Source organism: Sinohyriopsis cumingii, chromosome 4 (genome assembly GCF_028554795.1).
Source record: "Sinohyriopsis cumingii isolate HCF-2022 chromosome 4, ASM2855479v2, whole genome shotgun sequence".
NCBI lineage: Eukaryota > Metazoa > Mollusca > Bivalvia > Unionida > Unionidae > Sinohyriopsis > Sinohyriopsis cumingii.
In genome coordinates this window covers 57,748,285-57,766,953 of record NC_142964.1, presented here as the reverse complement: position 1 = coordinate 57,766,953, position 18,669 = coordinate 57,748,285, and the positions used below count along the sequence as shown (strand labels likewise).

The window sequence follows — 18,669 nt, the reverse complement described above, 5'->3', positions numbered from 1 at the left end:
ACGGTACGCTGATGTACCTAATTGATAATACAAAATACAAGTTTTTGATGAATGCAAGAACAATGAAAGAAAATGATAAAATCAACAAAAGTATGACACCATGGAAAATCATTTACATATCTGACCTATTTTTGTAAGCTGGTATTGCAAGCTATTTGGCTGGAATTAACTCAGTAACTGCATCACAACAAAACAAGCCACCTACCAACATACATGCAAAACAAGTCACCTACCAACATACATACAAAACAAGTCACCTACCAACATACATACAAAACAAGTCACCTACCAACATACACAGAACACAGAACAGAAAAGTCTAAGTCCCCTCAAAAGTTTTAAAAAATAAAGAAAATTTAAAAAAAATATCAAATGTCATGAAAATGTAATTTGGTCATCATATACAAATACATGTATATACTGGATATACTCAGTGCCGTCTTAAGGCATGGGCACACTGGGCAGTTGCCCAGGGCCTTAAGCTTCTAGGGGCATCATGCTGCCCATATTGTTAATAAATATTGGCCGGTAGGGGGCCCCAGTGCATTGCTTTGCCCAGAGCCTACAATGTTGTTAAGATGGCACTGGATATGCTCACTTATAAGAAGAGTCCAACTTCAAACTCCACAGACCCAGATTTGCCATTGTATAATGTGCTGTTCAGTTTTTTGGTGTGATCAGCAGAGCAAACACCACAGACTCTGATCTGCAGGTGCATTATGTTATATCAGAGCAGGATCTTTGTTGTTTTGCAGTGTGACTAAATTTATAAGCAAGTATATACGGTATACCAAAATTAATTTCTATAACTGTGAATAGTTTTAGCTTAATCATACCGAAAAGGTTTCTGCCCAAACACTACAAGTCCCAAAAGTTTTAAAATCTGTAAAAATCTGAAAACTGCTATAATCTAGAGAGAGATATGCCTAATACCCTAGGTCTAAGATATTGAGGGTGCAAACAACCAACTGCTGAAAATAAAAAAGCCGCTGAATCATAAAATTATGTCACCATGACCTAGTTTTGGTATAGTTGAGATACTCTGCCCTAGATATTTCTACATACCAAATTGTATTAGTCTGTGTTAAATAGGGTCAATGATATTGTGTGTGTGACAATAATAGTAATGGGGGAGGGGGTGGGCAGCTGCCAATAATGGGGGAAGAGGTAGGTAGGCATCTGATTATTCCCTCTTCCAGGTTACATAACAGTTTCAGTGAACAAACTGGAATAGGTTGGTCATAATAATTATGTTAGAAAAACAAATCCAAGATCTGACTTGGCTTGGGAATATTACATTTCTTAAGAATATTATATTTCTTTACTCTGAATGATTTATAAAGTTTCCTGTCATGTTGTTTGCAGAAATTGAATACGGCTGTTCAGCTGAAAAGAGTTTTAATCTTGGAAAACTTGAAACAGTGATGAAAGCTAACTCTATAGTGATACCAGCTGGCAAAAAGAAACTTAGAAGTAAAAGTAACTGATAAGATTAGCTTTATACCACTGTGTATCGAATATATTCTTCACTCCTTGGAAACAGAAAACCTTTTGTTGTATGGACTTGTAAATAATGATTTTCAGATATCAACCATTGCCACGATTTGCCAGTACTGATAATTCCCCCACTCCACATTATCCACTTTTACAACCCCTCCCACCCACCACCCCATCCATTTATCATCAGAGAGATACACATGTACCATGCTCTGTATATCTATTATGAAACAAGTATAGTTTTTGTGCTCCAGTGAGTATAACTTGAATACATTTTAGACTCTAAGTTCAAAAATTGGGACATAAATATTCAAGAACAGAAGAAGAAAAAACATTACTAATGATGATTTGGGAAATTAAACATTGTTTTTCTTTACTTGCATTCAACCTGCATAATAGCTCATAAGTTACCTTGAATATCATACAAACAGATATGTATATATATATGCAGAATTTGCTCCGACAATGAAACATTTCTAAAATGGTCTGAAGAGTTATCTAAACATTTCATTTACCAATGTTATGACAAAGACCTGATTGCGGAGGCAACCCAAAGTGCAAAACAAACAAACCATGATGACCTACCTAAAATCATCAAGAAACACAGGCCCATCGTGAAATTGTCAGACGTACTAAAGTTAATCCTCCCGAACAAACCTGTAGTAGCCTACCAGAGACCAATAAACCTCAAAGACATCCTAGTCAGAGCAAAGCTAACACCAATCACTAATCAAGACCACCTTTTTCAATCTGGCCCCTATGGCAATACAAGGTGCAAAACCTGTCAACATATGATTGAGACCAGGACATTTTCTAGCACAGTGACTAGAGAAAAACTAAACATACATGGTCCAAACAAAACGTGCAAATCACAGAATGTAATTTATCACATCAAATGTAAGATCGGCAGCCTTCAGTATGTCAGAGAAACTGAAAAGCTACACAGAAGGATCAACCTTCATAGGTCGGATTGGATGACAAAGAAGCTGTACAGAAGCCCGGTCACAGAACACTTCTCCTCCCCTGGCCACACTTGAGTGATATAACACTTCTTGCAAATGCTCACAACCCCAACTGGAGTTCCCAAACCAGGAAAGAAAATGAATCTTATTGGATAAGCTGCCTTAGCAAATTAAAACCAAGCGGTTTAAACCAAGAAGACTAAAAAATGACAGCAATGCACAAATAAAGTTATCTTTTGCAGCCAATACATTTTCTGTAAATAATTCCCTAAATTTGCTAAGTAACAAATAATTATTACTATAACAATGAAATATCTGGGATATAATTTGCGCTTACATAAATTTACATAAAATAACGATGTCGTTATGGCTCATCGATTTTCTAGGTCAATGAAAATATTTTCCAGCATCCTCAACAAGTTGAAATAAACTAGTTGAAACATAATAAATTTAAAGGTTTAATTCCTGTAGAAACAACCATGTAAAGTTTTGCAAACACAACGGTTTTTGTGTTTTACTTGTTTGTCTTGTTCATGTTTTTTATTTGCCTTTGAAAAAGACTCATTAACAGTCGAAAGCGCTCATGCTAGTTAGATACTAGTTTTGCAATGTTTGTTGTCACTTTATTGCATATATATATATATATATATATAGTGGGTTTGAGTCTCATGTTTGGCCAATGTGGGTATGTGAGAAAGCTTGCCACTACAGTAGCTTCCCATGGGTTGGTAGTACTTACTGGGGTTTTCCCTCCACCATTTACACTGGCCATCATGTATAGCCTACCATGTGCAAAAAGTGCTGTTAAACCCAAGCAAATTATAAATATGTCCTAATGGACACTTTACTGACCTTTTGGTCAAAGTATTTTACATTTTTCCTAGCATTAAACAAATGCCAGTCTATCTTCCTTTGCTTCCCCTTCCAATGGTCCACAATGATGTCGTACATTTAATGAAATACTGCATTCTGTCTGAAACCAAATCAATATCATCAAATTTATTACGTTGATTCTTACAACTGATGTGCTGCCTGCATGAGTTCAAGTCTCGGATTCAGCCAATGTCGGTATGTAAGAAAGCTTGCCAGTAGCTTCTCGTGGGTCAGTGGTTCTTTCCAGGGTTTTCCCGGGTTCTTCCTCCATCATTAATACTGGCCGCCATGTATAGCCTATCGTGTGCTGAAAAATGGTGTTAAACACTACAACAACTGATGTGCATTTTTTTTAGCCTGTGTATTATAAATATTTAATCATCATCTGCACCTCTAAGTGACAGAAAATGTAGTAATATTTTCACAAATGACAGGTGAGTACCCTGACCTGACCAAAAACTGTGCCATTGGCAATTGCAATTTTGGGTACTCAGTACCGAGTAAAGTCTACCATTTCAGCTACTTGAGTCGTAAACTTGGTAATTCTTGATATTCTTAAAATGTGAGTGCTTTTAAGCTTTGCAAGGATCATCAATCATCAACCTATTCAACTTATTTATGATAAAAAAATGAAATGCTGAAGTGCAAATCTGAACCCAAGATAAAAATGTTATTTGAAACAGAGTGAGAACCTCAGTCAAAAATGCCTAGTAACACTAGTGATAGGTTTTTGGCAGTCCATCAAGTACCCAGGTGTGGGGTAACACAATGTTGAGTAGATCTCTGCAGAGTGTATACATGTTTCAGAGATAAGCATATGCAATTTTTAAAGAAAGTGATATGTAAATGAATGTTAGAAAGGAAGGCTTGACATTGAGATTAGGGGAAACTGCTAAGAAGTTACAGTAAAGGTACAACTCTTGATTTAGTTTCATAATAAATTAGGTCATCAAAGTTCTAAATAATGAAAGTGTAAAATATTTTCATTCAGCAATATATCAAATGCTGCAATTGTATTCAGTGCCAAATTTGAGATACTTTGCACAAGAATGGCTGACAAGAAAGGCTGACAAGAATGGCTGACAAGAATGCTGATTGCTGAGCCATGCATACCATATATGCTCACTTATAAGTAGAGTCCAACTGCAGACTGCACAGACCCAGATCTGCCATTGCATAATGTGCCAGCAGATCTGGATCAGTGCAGTTTGTTAGAAATAATAAAAAAACAAGACAGACCCTGATCTATAGGCGCATTATGCTATGGCAAATCAGGATCTTTGTTGTCTGCAGTTTTATCTGACTTGTAAGAGAGTATATATGGTACTGCCCCTTAAATTACAAGAGCTTAATCAGATACAAGGATGCATTGTTTTGTTGTTGTTGTTGTTTTTGTAGGGTTTAACACCATTTTTCAGCATATGATAGGCTATAAATAGTGGCCAGTATTAATGGTGGAGGAAGAACCTGGGAAAACCCCCAGAAAGAACCACCGACCCAAGAGAAGCTGCTGGCAAGCTTTCTCACATACCTACATAGGCTGAATCCAAGACTCGAACCCACGCAGACAGAGGTGAGATGGCAGTGATCCGTAACGGAAAGCGCTTTAGACCACTTGGCCACTTGGGGCCCCCCTGCATTGTTTTGACTGACACACTTGAATTAAGAGGTTTACGTGGAATGCATTGTCTCACCTTAGACTTTTGAATTAGAAGCCTGGTTACATGAAATATTGTCTCATTTCCATACTTAAAAAAAAAGTAGGGTTACATGGGATGCACTGTCATCTTCTGACCTTAGAATTTGGCAGGTTATGTGCAATGTGTCACACCTGAGACCCACCAAATTAGAAGGGTAACATGGAATACATTATCTCATCTTGAGGCCTTTGAATTAGAAGGTTTACATGCAATGTATAATTGTCTCACCTATGACCATTGATTAAGGAGGGTTACATGGAATGCATTATCACTGGAGACCCTTGAATTAGGAGGGTATATTTGGAACACATCCTCTCATCTTCAGACATTTAAATTAGGAGGTTTACATGAAATGCACTATCTCACCTAAGACCCTTGATTTAAGAGGCTTACATGGAGTGCATTATCTCACTGGAGACCATTGATTTAAGAGGCTTACATTGAGTGCATTATCTCACCGGAGACCATTGAAAATAATATGCTACCACAGATAAAAACATTTAACAGCATAATTTCAAAGTTCTGTGCACTTTTGTCATGGTAGCTTTGAGTCTGTGCTGTTGGGGGATGACTTTTTCTGGATAGCTAATTATGACTGCTGAGCTTACAAACTTCATTAACCAATAGTCTAATTTTGGCATAGAAATAGAAACAAAAACTTTCATTATAAGATGGTTAACCAGGCTAGTAGGTCAGTAATGAAACTGTCACCCCCTGGCTGTTCACACTTGCATGTAGGACCATACTCAATAAACTCTGGAACTAGTACAGTCAAAACCCTTCACAAGCCAAATTTTACTATCAAGAGAACACATGAAGAAGAAAAATGTAAAAACCTTGGCCCGGCGCCATCTCACAGCACCATGATAAGTACACATGATACTCAAGGCGATCAACACCGAAGAGCTGTCTAATTATAATTTGATACAGTTTATAGTTTTAACTAGGTAATAATGGAGAAGAAAACTGATAAAACAGTCATTCAAAGACAACTATAAGAAGAAGTCTCATCAGAAAATATTTCATGTCAAGCAACAAAACACTTCAGTCATGTAAACATTCCATTATCATCTATACACACTGCACAACAAGTACTGTTCCTAATGCTTCACAAAGGCAAATATTTTATCACAACTCTCTCTGATCTTTTTTGGTTAAATTTTGATGTGAACACATGCTTTTAAACTAACTTCTCCAACCTGCATTCTTTAAACTACTTCCCATGTGACTTGGAAAGGTTTTGAAAACAGAGAAAAATGTCATTAAAAAATGGATACAAAAGTTTGGAACTAAAAAGATCTGAAATTTTATGTTACATAGACCATCTGTACAGTTGATCAACTTGGTTTGGCATACACATCTAGCAAATAAATTATACCATTAAAAATGCAGTAAAGTAAACATTTAAATCTCAATTTGGTATTAGATTGGTCAGTGGGCTAGACTTGCAAAATCTTTAAACACAAAAGTTTAAACACCAAATTTTAACACCATAATCCTGTTTTCATAACTGCAATCTGTTTAACACTTACTTGACAATAATGATATCTACATATTGGAAGAAATCACCCGTATAATGCAGTCTCCTGTGTATTGCCGAACTTTTTCACCAACTATACTCACAAGTCATTTCCAACTGCTGCACTAACCTGAGATTTTGACAGATCTGAGTCTATGCAGTTTGTTAGAAATAAACAGTAGAACAAACAACATAACCCTGATCTGCCAGTGCGTTATGCAATGACAGATTAAGGTCTATGTTGTTTGCCATTAGACTCGACCTACAAGCGGTTACAGATTGTACATTTAGGTGTAAAAATGTGAAGCACACTAAGTGATCTATTTCTGTATTTCTGCTTAAAAGACTTTTTACTATTCCTTTTTAAAATAATTTATGTTTTTGAGTTTGAATGATTCCCAAATTGAATTTGGCATGACCAGAAAAATGGGTAAAATTTGATGAGAACTGGGTTTAACACCAATTACAACATGCACTGATTAATTTATGCATTTGTTGATGCAACAATAATGTTGATGAAAATTTTGGTGAACAATATTATTTAAATTTGGAAACGTGTTCATCAACAATTGATAAATAATGTTTAATTTTTTTAAGAAACGCCATTTCAAGTTTTTCACCTGCTTTGGCTTGTCCTTGGAATCCTACCATGGAATTATTTGTCAGTTACTGACAAATATTAATGTGATTGGTAATTTTAAAATTTACAAAACATAGAGGATTGATTTCATATTTATTTTGTATCATCTTACAGTAAAAAGTACTTTATTATGAATATGAAAGCAGTCTTATTTGGAACCAAGCAATCTATTGGCAGATTTCCAAAACTGACTATTATAAAGTGTTTTGTTTTTATTGGTTGGTTTGTTTTAACAGCACCTTTAGCACAGCCAATGAAATGGAAGCTAAATGCCTTTCCTAGGGCCAAAAACAGGGCAGCCTACATGGGCTGCCTAGGGCAGGTATCAAACTTGTGATGCTTGGATTACAAATTGGACGCTGTACCAACTAACCTACTGCTTGCTGCTCCCTACTATTAGGACAGAAACTAACTGGTCAAGCAGGTACAGCTTTGTTATTTAATGGGGTCCATTAAGGTGTGAACAATGTACTGACTGGTCTTAGGAATCTTTAAGACCCCTCTTCCCACTCTACTGTTAGAAATGTTAATTAATCAAGCGTAATCTGCAGGCAAATTAGCTATGGCAGATCAGGGTCTTTGTTGTTTGCTGTTAGACTCGACTTATAAATGAGTATATACAGTGCTGGTTGCATTTCAAGTGGTTTTTTTACTTGTTCATGTAGATACATTGCTTTTGGAGAGATGTATGTACAATAGTCTAGATATGACAGATGCACATTTCTTACTGCATTATCTGTTACTTCCCCCTTTCTACACAGGCATATGTTAAGTTAAAACAATGGGGATATGGAAAAAAACAGTGCAAGTCAATCTTGATGGCCGGTACCTTACTACAATTGATTATTATTTATGTATGTACTGAAAATAAAATTGGCTCTCTCTGCAAACTAGATTGCTACAAACTATTTACATAAGGCAAAATAGTAGTGAGAACAGGTTGATTCCTTGGAGAAGAAAAAAAAAACAGATTTGGTTACCAATAGACAACTTAAAAAACCCGAGAGACCCAGAGGAACCCTGAGTTATAATTAGGGTAATCAAAATAGTTCCAGTTCTTACAGTTGGGATAAAATTTGAGCAATCAAAACAGTTTCAAGGTCTGATAGCCAATGTACTCAATCATCTGTTTTAGAGTAGAGGATTCCTTAGTTTGTGTTTTAACTGGACATTTTTTCTTCTGGCTGTTTGAAAAAATGTACTTTGATTCTAGAAATTGTATGTACTATTGAAAATTATAAAAAATTTCAAATATATGGTGTCTGAAAAATTAGAGGACAGCTAGATATTTAGATTAACGATGGTAAGCAAAAGTAGCTGTCTGTCTGTCTGTCTCTCTCAATTACTAATTTTACTGCACTGAAATTATGAAATGTATATACAAATTTCTCAAATACATACAACTTGAATATATAAAGTAACTATGAAATATTTGTTCAGTTAAGTAAATGCTGGATACTCCATCTTTAAAATGTAACTGACTAATATCATTAATTTAGCGTAATATCGGTACCTTGCAAAATGTGTATTTGCACAAATAAGTAAATAAAAATTAAAAAAAAAAAAAATAAATAAATTAATCAGAGCCTTGTAAAATTAGGCTGTACACATAATTTCTTGTAGGCAAAATTCAAATTAAGAAAGTATGCAAAACATGCTGGAGTATTTACTGGGCCTTATAATTACACATCTTTGCATCATTATCACTATCATCAGCATCTCTAACAGCAGTAGCAGCACTGCCAGAAATGCCCAGGTACAAACTATTCTACAATTTACTCTCCTGTTTTTTTATAGCTTGGCAGTGAAACTAACAACAGCACTGAGTCGCTCACATCAGCTGATAGCAACAAACACAAAGTAGAAGATGTAGTTTTACGTCAATTTCTCCTGGTTACTTTCTGCCTTGGAAGAACTCACTGACTTGCTGCGGTAAGTTGAATTTGAAGAGATCTCTTAAAAAGTACTTAAAAGTGAGATTACAAATTGTGTTTTTAGCATGTGTACTTTATGAAGTACTTTAAGTTTTACAATGTAACAAACGTCAAGTATAATTCTCATATTTTACAAATCGTATATTAGCGTCATACAAAGCACGTCATGTGTTTTTGTTGTTGCTGTTTTTATTTAATGAAGCTATAGTAAAATTAGTTGTATAGTAGTGCTCTAAAATGGAAAAACTGTTTAATTTTTTTTTTTTTAAGTTGAAATTTCTAAGGATTAAATCATCACAAACTCTGGAACAATGTATCAAGATTGGGGTACTTCCACCCATATATATATATATATATATATATATATATATATATATATATATATATATATATATATATATATATAAAATCATGTGATAATGAATAACTTTGTGAATTCAATCAAGTCTACAAGCTGTAATAGGATTCAGAGATCAATAATTTATTAATAGAGCTGGATACCCATAATGCACCTAATACTCTGGGACGACTGGACCCTTGGCTGTAATATCTACATGCAATTTATCATTTTAATTTTCACAGACTTTTATCATTGCTCTCAACTTCCACATAGATTATCTATATGCATGTACATGGTTGATTTTTTGGACAAATTTGCCAGCATCTACTCATTGCAAGACTGTTGATTAAGACAGCTTTAATCCACACCGTGCTTTAGGAATATTTATTCTGAAGAAATGCTGCAAAGCACTACATATATATTCTTCAGAATATTTATGTTAATTATGAAGTACAAGTGTTTTTTACTGAAACATCTAATGCAAAAAATAGTTTTATTTTCTCTGGTAATTAAGATTCATGTTAATGGAAAATGAATTAATGAGCTGAACCTTATAAAGGCATGTACCTGCCATTTATGTCATTATTACTGTATATAGTCACTTATAAGATGAGCCCAACTGCAAACTGATCAGACCCAGATCTGCCACTGCATAATGCACAGCAGATCTGGCTCTGTGCTGTTTGTAAGGAGTAATCAGTAGAACAAACAACATAGACCCTTATCTGCAGGTACATTATGTTACAGCAGATCAGAATCTATGTTCTTTGCAGTTGGACTTGACTTACAGGTGAGTATATATGTTATTAATAAAGCTGGAACATCTGCGGTTAAACCCTTTCAAGATTGTCCATGATGGTACATAATGGTATCAAAATGGTCCATGATGGTACATAATGGTATCAAAATGGTCCGTGATGGTACATAATGGTATCAAAATGGTCCATGATGGTACATAATGGTATCAAAATGGTCCATGATGGTACATAATGGTCCATGATGGTACATGATGGTACATAATAGTATCAACATCATCTATCTGGTCAAGATAATATCAAACATGGGTTATCAAGAGTCATTTTATCAAAAATAAATTTGCTAACAGTAAGAAAATTTTCATTTTTTTAAATCTAGCTTTCTCCATTATTTCATGTTATTATGAGTGGACTGGTGTCATAGATGTCATCAGTGTTGCTGCATATTACAGACCTAATGCTCATTTGAAAACTAATAACAATTTATACAATGGTCTTTAACTAGGGAATGCAATTTAACTTCTTGAGAGATGGTAATGGTTAATCAAGAGTGGTCTCCCCTTCTTAACACCTTATTACACAGGCATAAATTTGATACCAATGTACACCAACTCGAAACGTAGGTTGTGCTGGATTTTGCAGATAAAAGGAATAGGATGTCATTGGCATGGAATAGTTGCCAAAAATAGTACTAACATTTCCAATATTTCACACCGTAAATGAGCCAATTTAATGATCAAATTAATACCTCCCTTCACTGTTTTACACTTACTAGCCCTGTAATATATTTATTTCAAGACATGAGAAATCTGTTCATTACAGCAAAATCCTTAGGTTTACATGTCTCAAGCAAAAGGAAGACAGAAACGGTGTTGTTTTGGAGTCTTTAAAACTGGCAACTATGATGGGGTAAAAACTGCACAATTCTAAATTTCGAGAAAACTGACTACAAGGGACAATTCCTTTTGCACTTAGTTTTTGCTGACGAAATGTTCCTTAAAATGGCAAATTAACGCAAATTTGCCTATTTGGTACAAAACTTGGATTGAATGACTGAACCTTCTTAAGGTGAGGGAACACTGGATATCGCACTTAATACCTATGAGATCAAACCATTGGCTGTAATATATGAATGGATTTTTTTAGATTTTTAATACTCTAATACGTTCATCAGTTTCTTCTTCATCTTTTATGAAGATTATGTCTAAGCACATAACGAAAATTTCTGGCAGGTGAAAAGTATCTTCTGCTTATCTGGTGTGATACTGATAAGGCAGCTTTTATCCCTACTGCACTTTATGCACATTTATCTGGAAATAACGCTGCAAAACACCAGTTTGCTCCAACTAAAATCAAGAAGTATACAAGACTGTGCTGTACACTGGGCCATTCTGTGCATACAATACCATATGTACTCGCTTATAAGTTGAGGCAAACTGCAAACAACGAAGACCTTGGTCTGTTGTAAAATAATGCACCTACAGATCGGGATCTATGTTGTTTCTTCTACTGATTAGTCCTAAGAAACTGCACAGACCCAGATCTGTGGGAGAATTGTGCGATGGCAGATCTGGGTATATGCAGATTGCATTTGGACTCGAATTATAAGCATGTATATACAGTAATTGTATTTTTCTCCAATGTTACCACTGATGTGTATGAAAAATCAATTAGTGGTCTGAGACGGGGAATTGTGTTTGTCAAACACATATCACTGAGCCCACACTGACGACTGTGGTATGTCACTGGGCAAGGCTCTTCACTTGAACTGTCTTGGCACTAAATAACCTACATGTGTTGTCATGCCACAGAACACTAAACCAAACACATCATGCTGCCATGTTTTGAACTCCACCCTAAGATCTGGGCATTTTGGGTAGGTGTGTGAAAGTAAAAACAAAACACATCATGCTGCCATGTTCTGAACTCCACCTTAAGATCTGGGCATTTTGGGTAGGTCTGAAAGTAAAAACCAAACACATCATGCTGACGTGTTTTGAACTCCACCCTATGATCTGAGCATTTTGGGTTGGTCTGTGAAGGTAAAAACAAAACACATCATGCTGCCGTGTTCTGAACTCCACCCTAAGATCTGGGCATTTTGGGTAGGCCTGTGAAAGTAAAAACAAAACACATCATGCTGCCGTGTTTTGAACTCAACCCTAAGATCTGGGCATTTTGGGTAGGTCTGTGAAAATACTGTCACTTGGGTATGTGAGTTTGTTTCTCCATGCCTGGCAAGTATATACATAAATATAGAGTGGGGATGTCAATAGTTTTCAAGCTAGAATTCAGGGGTTAAGTATACTTGGGGTTAGGTTGGACTCCTGGATCAATGTCAGTTGCATGTTTGTTGTCTTTTCATGCTATAAATAGACACTGATGGGGAGGGGGGCAGGGGCTGGAATGGGCCCAAGTGTCAATGTCATTTGGATGTATATATTTGTTGTTTCATGCCCATTAAATGTATATATAATTGTTAGGTGGGGAGTTCAGTGGTTCTTACGTTATGAATAGGGGGTAAAATCCAATTTGTGGGGAGGTACAGAGAACAATATACCTGTCTTTATCATAACCCAGTATGCATGTTTGTACAGATGGTAAAAAGATGTGACAATAACGTTTGAGCCCATTTATTTAATTATTACAGGCAATGGTTTTGTAATCTAAAGACTGACAAGTATTTGATGTTTATCCGTTTCTTATCAACTACTTGTCGAATAGTTCATTGGGAAGTGCTGATCTCAGTGGCAATGTCATTAATATGTTTGGTTATGAAATAAACAATCCGTTTATTTAAATCCTGTTTGAGTTTAAAACTTATCTGACTACATTTAAGCTAAAAAATATCTCTTCAACTAACTGAACCAGGATAAAATTCTTAACTTTTGCATAAATCATATAACACAATCAATTATATGGCTTCGATTTGGGGCACTTTGGTCTCCATTTAAACAAGACTTCCAAGCCACAGTTGCCATGGTTGCACAGTTCTGCAAAAACTGTGCAGAGAAGGTTCCAAAATAAAGTCATGGGCCAAAAGTCAAGAAAACTCAGTCAAAATGAAAAATCATTTCAACAGCACATAAATTTTCATTTAGTCATCTGTATATAGAATGAAGTTTAAAAATGACTGAAATCCCATTTAGAACAATATGTTAGTCTCTACCGGCTGATGCATATGTAACTGGTATATCCAATCAAGTTCTCTATCTTTCCTAAAGATATTGCTACTAGATAGCTCTGGATCAGATTTAATGATTTCTATTATCTGATATTTAACACAATCTATGTTGTGGTCAGATTGATTAAGATGCTTAGAAACCGGGGAATCTTTATGATTACGGATATCCCTTAAGTGCTCTTTTATTCTCATTGGAATTCCCTTTTTGTTTCATCTACATATTGTTTACCACATTCCATGCAGTTGTGTGCCTCCACATCCAAACAGTCATCTCCTTCCTTACATACTGAATGATGAATGCATGCCCCAAAAAATGTCGGTCAATTATGTCAAATGAATACCCCTACTTAGGTTTTCACCTGAAAAGTCTAAATTCCGAAAGCATAAAAACGAAAACTAAACTTAATTTAAACTTAAAAATTCAAATAGTCTGAAAATCTAACAAGGTTATCTACATATGAATAGAAACATGTTGACCACATTTCATTTGCCTACACATGCTTTTTCCACAATTGGGTTAAGAAGGTTTGAATTGAAAAAGTCACATCCAACAAGTAAAACAAAAAGAACCCAAATGCAAATTTAAAACTTGTTTATATAAGATCTGTTTTAACTTTGGTAATCTAAATATAAGCAGAAATGAGCCTAACAAATTGAATTTGTTTATGCTAAGAGGCTTTGAAACAATCATGCTTACAAGCATCTAGGAGTGGACATAAAGATTGTCAGACACATTGTAACTAAGTTATATTGTTGTTGTTGTTGTAGGGCTTAACGCCATTTTTCAGCACGCGATTGGCTATATATGGCGGCCAGTATTAATGGTGGAGGAAGAACCCGGGAAAAACCCGGAAAGAACCACCGACCCACGAGAAGCTACTGGCAGGCTTTCTCACATACCCACATTAGCCGAATCCGAGACTCGAACCCACGCAGACAGAGGTGAGATGGCAGTGATCCGTAACGGAGAGCGCTTTAGACCACTCGGCCACTCGGGGCCCCAACTAAGTTATAAGATCCCCATCTGTAGGTAGTGGAGGCATAAATCATATTTTATGAAACAATTACCATAATTACCATATGATTAATCAATACAATTATAACAAGACACCCTTGATGGTACTTACACTCTACTGGTCAAAAAGAATTTCCAGGAATCCAAGATAAGACAGTTTCTTCTTGTTAAATGCTTATGACTGAAGCGATCTTGATATTCTTCTGGAAACTCCAAAATCCCAAATTTAGTAATAATTTTCTTAGATGTTTGAGTTAACATGTTCACAATACACCTTTAAGTGCAGGACACATTTTTTGTCATGGTCAATGACTTTATACTAGAAGCCATTGGTAGAAAATCATTCAACTTGTCTCACTTATCAAGATAAACCCAAATTGTAAGTTTGGTTAAATCTATAATTAACACAGTAATTAAAATTAGCTGATTGTACTTCAAATGAATGATAAATACTAACTCACCATGGAGCTTATGACTGCAGCTTTACTGCTAATGTAAGCATCTGGAAAACTGAAACCTTTCATTTCTCTTCATGAACCATCAAAGATGGAATCAATATAATTGCAAATCAGTCTGACTGATGGAAAATGTCAAGTTCTGCTTGTGTCAACACAAAAACAAAAAATATAATTATTATTAATGGGCTGCCAATGGTCATTAAATCCTGTCCACTCAGACTGGACACTGGCTCTTATGAATCCATCTTACCTATTCAGCAATCAAATAATGCATTTCATTGGACTGAACGAGTGTCTGAGATGCAGACATGTGGCTTATGTTGTCCCTGACCATTGGTGAAGTAGGTGATGTTGAACTTAAGCTATTGTGCAGAATCAGTGTTTGGTCACATGATCTTGACCTCTGACATATTGATGTTAAATCTACAGGTGTATGCACTGCCTCATGAGCAAGAAATACACATAATCTGGTTACCATATATGGTGTAAAACTTAAATTATTGTGTAGAACAAATTTCTATTGATCACTGTGACCTTAACCTTTGACCTACCAAAACCTAAATCAATAAGTGTCTTTCTTAACTCAAGTCTAGTAAAGGCAGATGGTGTAAAAAGAAAAGTTTTTCTGCAGAAACAAAAAAGATAACAGAAGGACATATAGGCATATTATGTACATATTCGTTTATAAGTCAAGTCCAATTGCAAACTGCATATATCCAGATCTGGTTCTGTGCAGTTTGTTTGGAGTAATCAGTAGAACAAAATAACGTAGACTCTGGTCTGCAGGCACATTACGATAGAGCAGATCAGGATCATTGGTTGCAATTTGGCTTGACTTATAAGCGAGTATATATGATAAAATGATAGAATGCTGCTCCAACATTCAACAGGCATAAAAAAGAAGGAACAAATCAAGTCTCCCCTCTCTATTAAATCGAACAGACCTTACAAAAAATGGCTAAAACTACAAAATGAAAAGCTGCATGCATGCATTGCTATCTATCTGTCTGGATAATAATCAGATTCACATTCATTAAACAATACACCCTTCCAAATTTCTGATGAAAGCCAAAGACATAAGGTAAACCATCATGTATAACATGACCAAATTCCTTAGATTGTTGGTTTGCTTGATCGTTCAACACATGATCCTAAACAAACCCAATATTGTTAATTATGTGTGAAAAATATGTCATTGTGACTTATTTCTGGCCCCTCCATCATAATCCTATACTTAACTCCAAGCCTTGCTCTAAAATAATCCAGCCATTCAGAGTGCTGCATTCTGGGTAATATTCATAAATCTGGATTAATATTTATTACACAGATTTTTCAGATAAGTTTAATGATGGAGGGGCCTGATAATGAAGGGTTGTTCATATCTTCAACTGAATCCATAAAATCCACATTCTTGCAAATATGAATAAAATGTCTGCAAACGGGGGTTTAGCTGGAGACTTTTAGTGCAAACATCAGCATGTTCTACATAGGTGGCTTAAACTTGTGGAATGAAAACCCTACAAACAGGCTTTGAAACACCCAACCCATCACAGGAGAATGGCAATCCCTATATAATGTCAGATGAGATTGCAATGCTAAACTATACATACATACATATTAGTTTGAGTAAGTAAAGCAAGTCACTTTGATGCCTTTTGGTCTTGTAAAGTACTCCTGTTTAGTTGTTGTTGTTGTTGTTGTTGTTGTGGGGTTTAACGCCATATTTCAGCACACGATAGGCTATGCATGGCGGCTAGTATCAATGGTGAACCACCGACCCATGAGAAGCTACTGGCAAGCTTTCTCACATACCTAGGTTAGCCGAATCCTAGACTTGAACCCACGCAGACAGAGGTGAGATGACAGTGATCTGTGATGGAGAGCGCTTTAGACCACTCGGGGCCCCCTTATTCCTGTTTAGAATGATGAACTTCTGAAGTTACAAAACTGTTAATGTGAAACTGTATCAGAAAATCAGAACTCATTAAAAAAAATTGATCAGCAGATGTGAGAATCAATAAAATCTACTTTCTGTGTTGACAAGTAGTTGCCCTCAGTGCATCTACCAGATATTTTAAGTATACATGCAACAGTGTCAAAAAAATGGAGCTAAACGCAAAACCCTAGTTGGCAACAATACCATACTTCTGAACTGCCTTAGATTCTGAGAACATGGAAAACAAAACCTTGGTGTCCTTTTTATACAAATAGTTGCTGTGTTCCAAGATTTCCTGGAACTAAACAACTGAATGGGCTACCTGAAATGAGGGATTAAGGTACACAACTGTCATGTTTGCTAAGCAACAGCTATAGAGTCATATATAAGATATAATCTACACGTCTTGGGAATATTACCATGGCTTTGTGTTTGATCTCTAAGATTGCCACAGGGTTAGTGCTGAACTCTTACACAAGGTTACCATGACCAGCCAGAGACCGGAAACTTGAGTTGGCCAAGGCAACTGGTCACATCACTTTACAAAAGCTTGCCATTATCACACCTAAAGGATCAAAAGGAAGTCCACGGGGTGAATGAAGCATGTTGTTAGCTGTCCCCACATTGACAGACAGCAAGAGGGGCATTGTCTGCTAAGTTTGACTGAATCGGTCCACAGCTATATCCAATCAAAAGTTGAGATGGAGGGCGTGATTACAATTCAGACCTGAATGATACCTTCCAAACTCGTAAGATTAATTCAGTATTCACCTGAAAGGATTGCAGATCAATAGAGTTTACTCCGAGAAAAGAAGCCACTCATAATCTGGCGGCAGAACTTAGATGTAGATTCTAAGGAAAGACAAAGCTTCGAAAAGGTCAGTAAGTTATTTGCTTGAATTTTGCAGAATATTATGGTATCATAATTGTAATTATTTGTAGTATGTATACCTAATTACTAGGATCATTTAGTATGTAGAATTACCTTTGCAGTTTATCATTTACATGCATATTTGAGAAATGGGCTTCAGCCTTATGTAGAAAATTATTAGATGTGAGGCGGAATTATGTAGATTGTTAGCTTGTGGTGCAAATTAATTTTGTAATTCACTGTTAGGTTACTTTGTATTAAACCAGTGCATTTATTAATGCATTATGTTAGAATTTACACATGCTTGAATTCTGAGTTTGGAAATGGTTGAAGTATGTAAGATTAGTTATTATGGACATTTGAATATTTGCATACTTTGTACGAGTTGTAAGGTAAAGAAATGTGTCTGATTGCTGTGATATTGTTTAGTATAATGGAATTAGGAATATATACTGATGTGATGGAATTTATTGATGTGTGTATAAGAAGTAATTGATACCGAGTTGTATTATGATGTTTGTTTTACCATACTAGAACGTATGGGTACCTCTATGTGAATGAATGCTTGACCAAAGAAATTTAATAGACGTTATCTGATGATAGGCTGTGTGTAGTGTGAGATGAGAGGGCTAAGGAAAAAGATTGTACAATCCTTGTGTTTTCACAGGAAGCTTTTAGTGGACAGAGAACTTCCAGTTCCATTGAGTCCCAAATCTTCAAGAGTTGGAGATGGAGCCAAGACAGCTGAAGTTGACAGAAGAGTAGTCATGGGGGGAGAAAGTGGAGGAGGAGGAGAAGGAGTCTAGAGAAAGTTGAGGAGAAGGAATTTGGAGAAAGATTGGGGGAGGAAGAGGAGAAGGAATTGGGAGAAATAAGAGAGAAAGGATACAACAGATAAGTAGAAATACAAGGACAGGTGGAAATCAATCTCACACTGCTAACCAATAGGCTTATTAAAGGGTCAAGAGGAAGGAGTGTAATTGGA

General features: G+C 35.8%; 2 protein-coding genes across 6 annotated transcripts in view; one reads left to right on the top strand and one right to left on the bottom strand.

Moving 5' to 3' along the window:
• Positions 1-18,669, bottom strand: part of LOC149801214 (activating signal cointegrator 1 complex subunit 3-like) — a 441,282-nt gene that overhangs the window by 44,797 nt on the left and 377,816 nt on the right. The gene's annotated exons all lie outside the window — the stretch shown is intronic.
• LOC149801218 (scavenger receptor cysteine-rich domain-containing protein DMBT1-like) overlaps positions 8,983-18,669 on the top strand; it is a 53,131-nt gene continuing 43,444 nt past the window's right edge. Inside the window, exon 1 of the mRNA XM_089955277.1 lies at positions 8,983-9,123. The gene's annotated coding sequence lies outside the window, so the exon portion shown is untranslated. The remainder of the gene's footprint in view (positions 9,124-18,669) is intronic.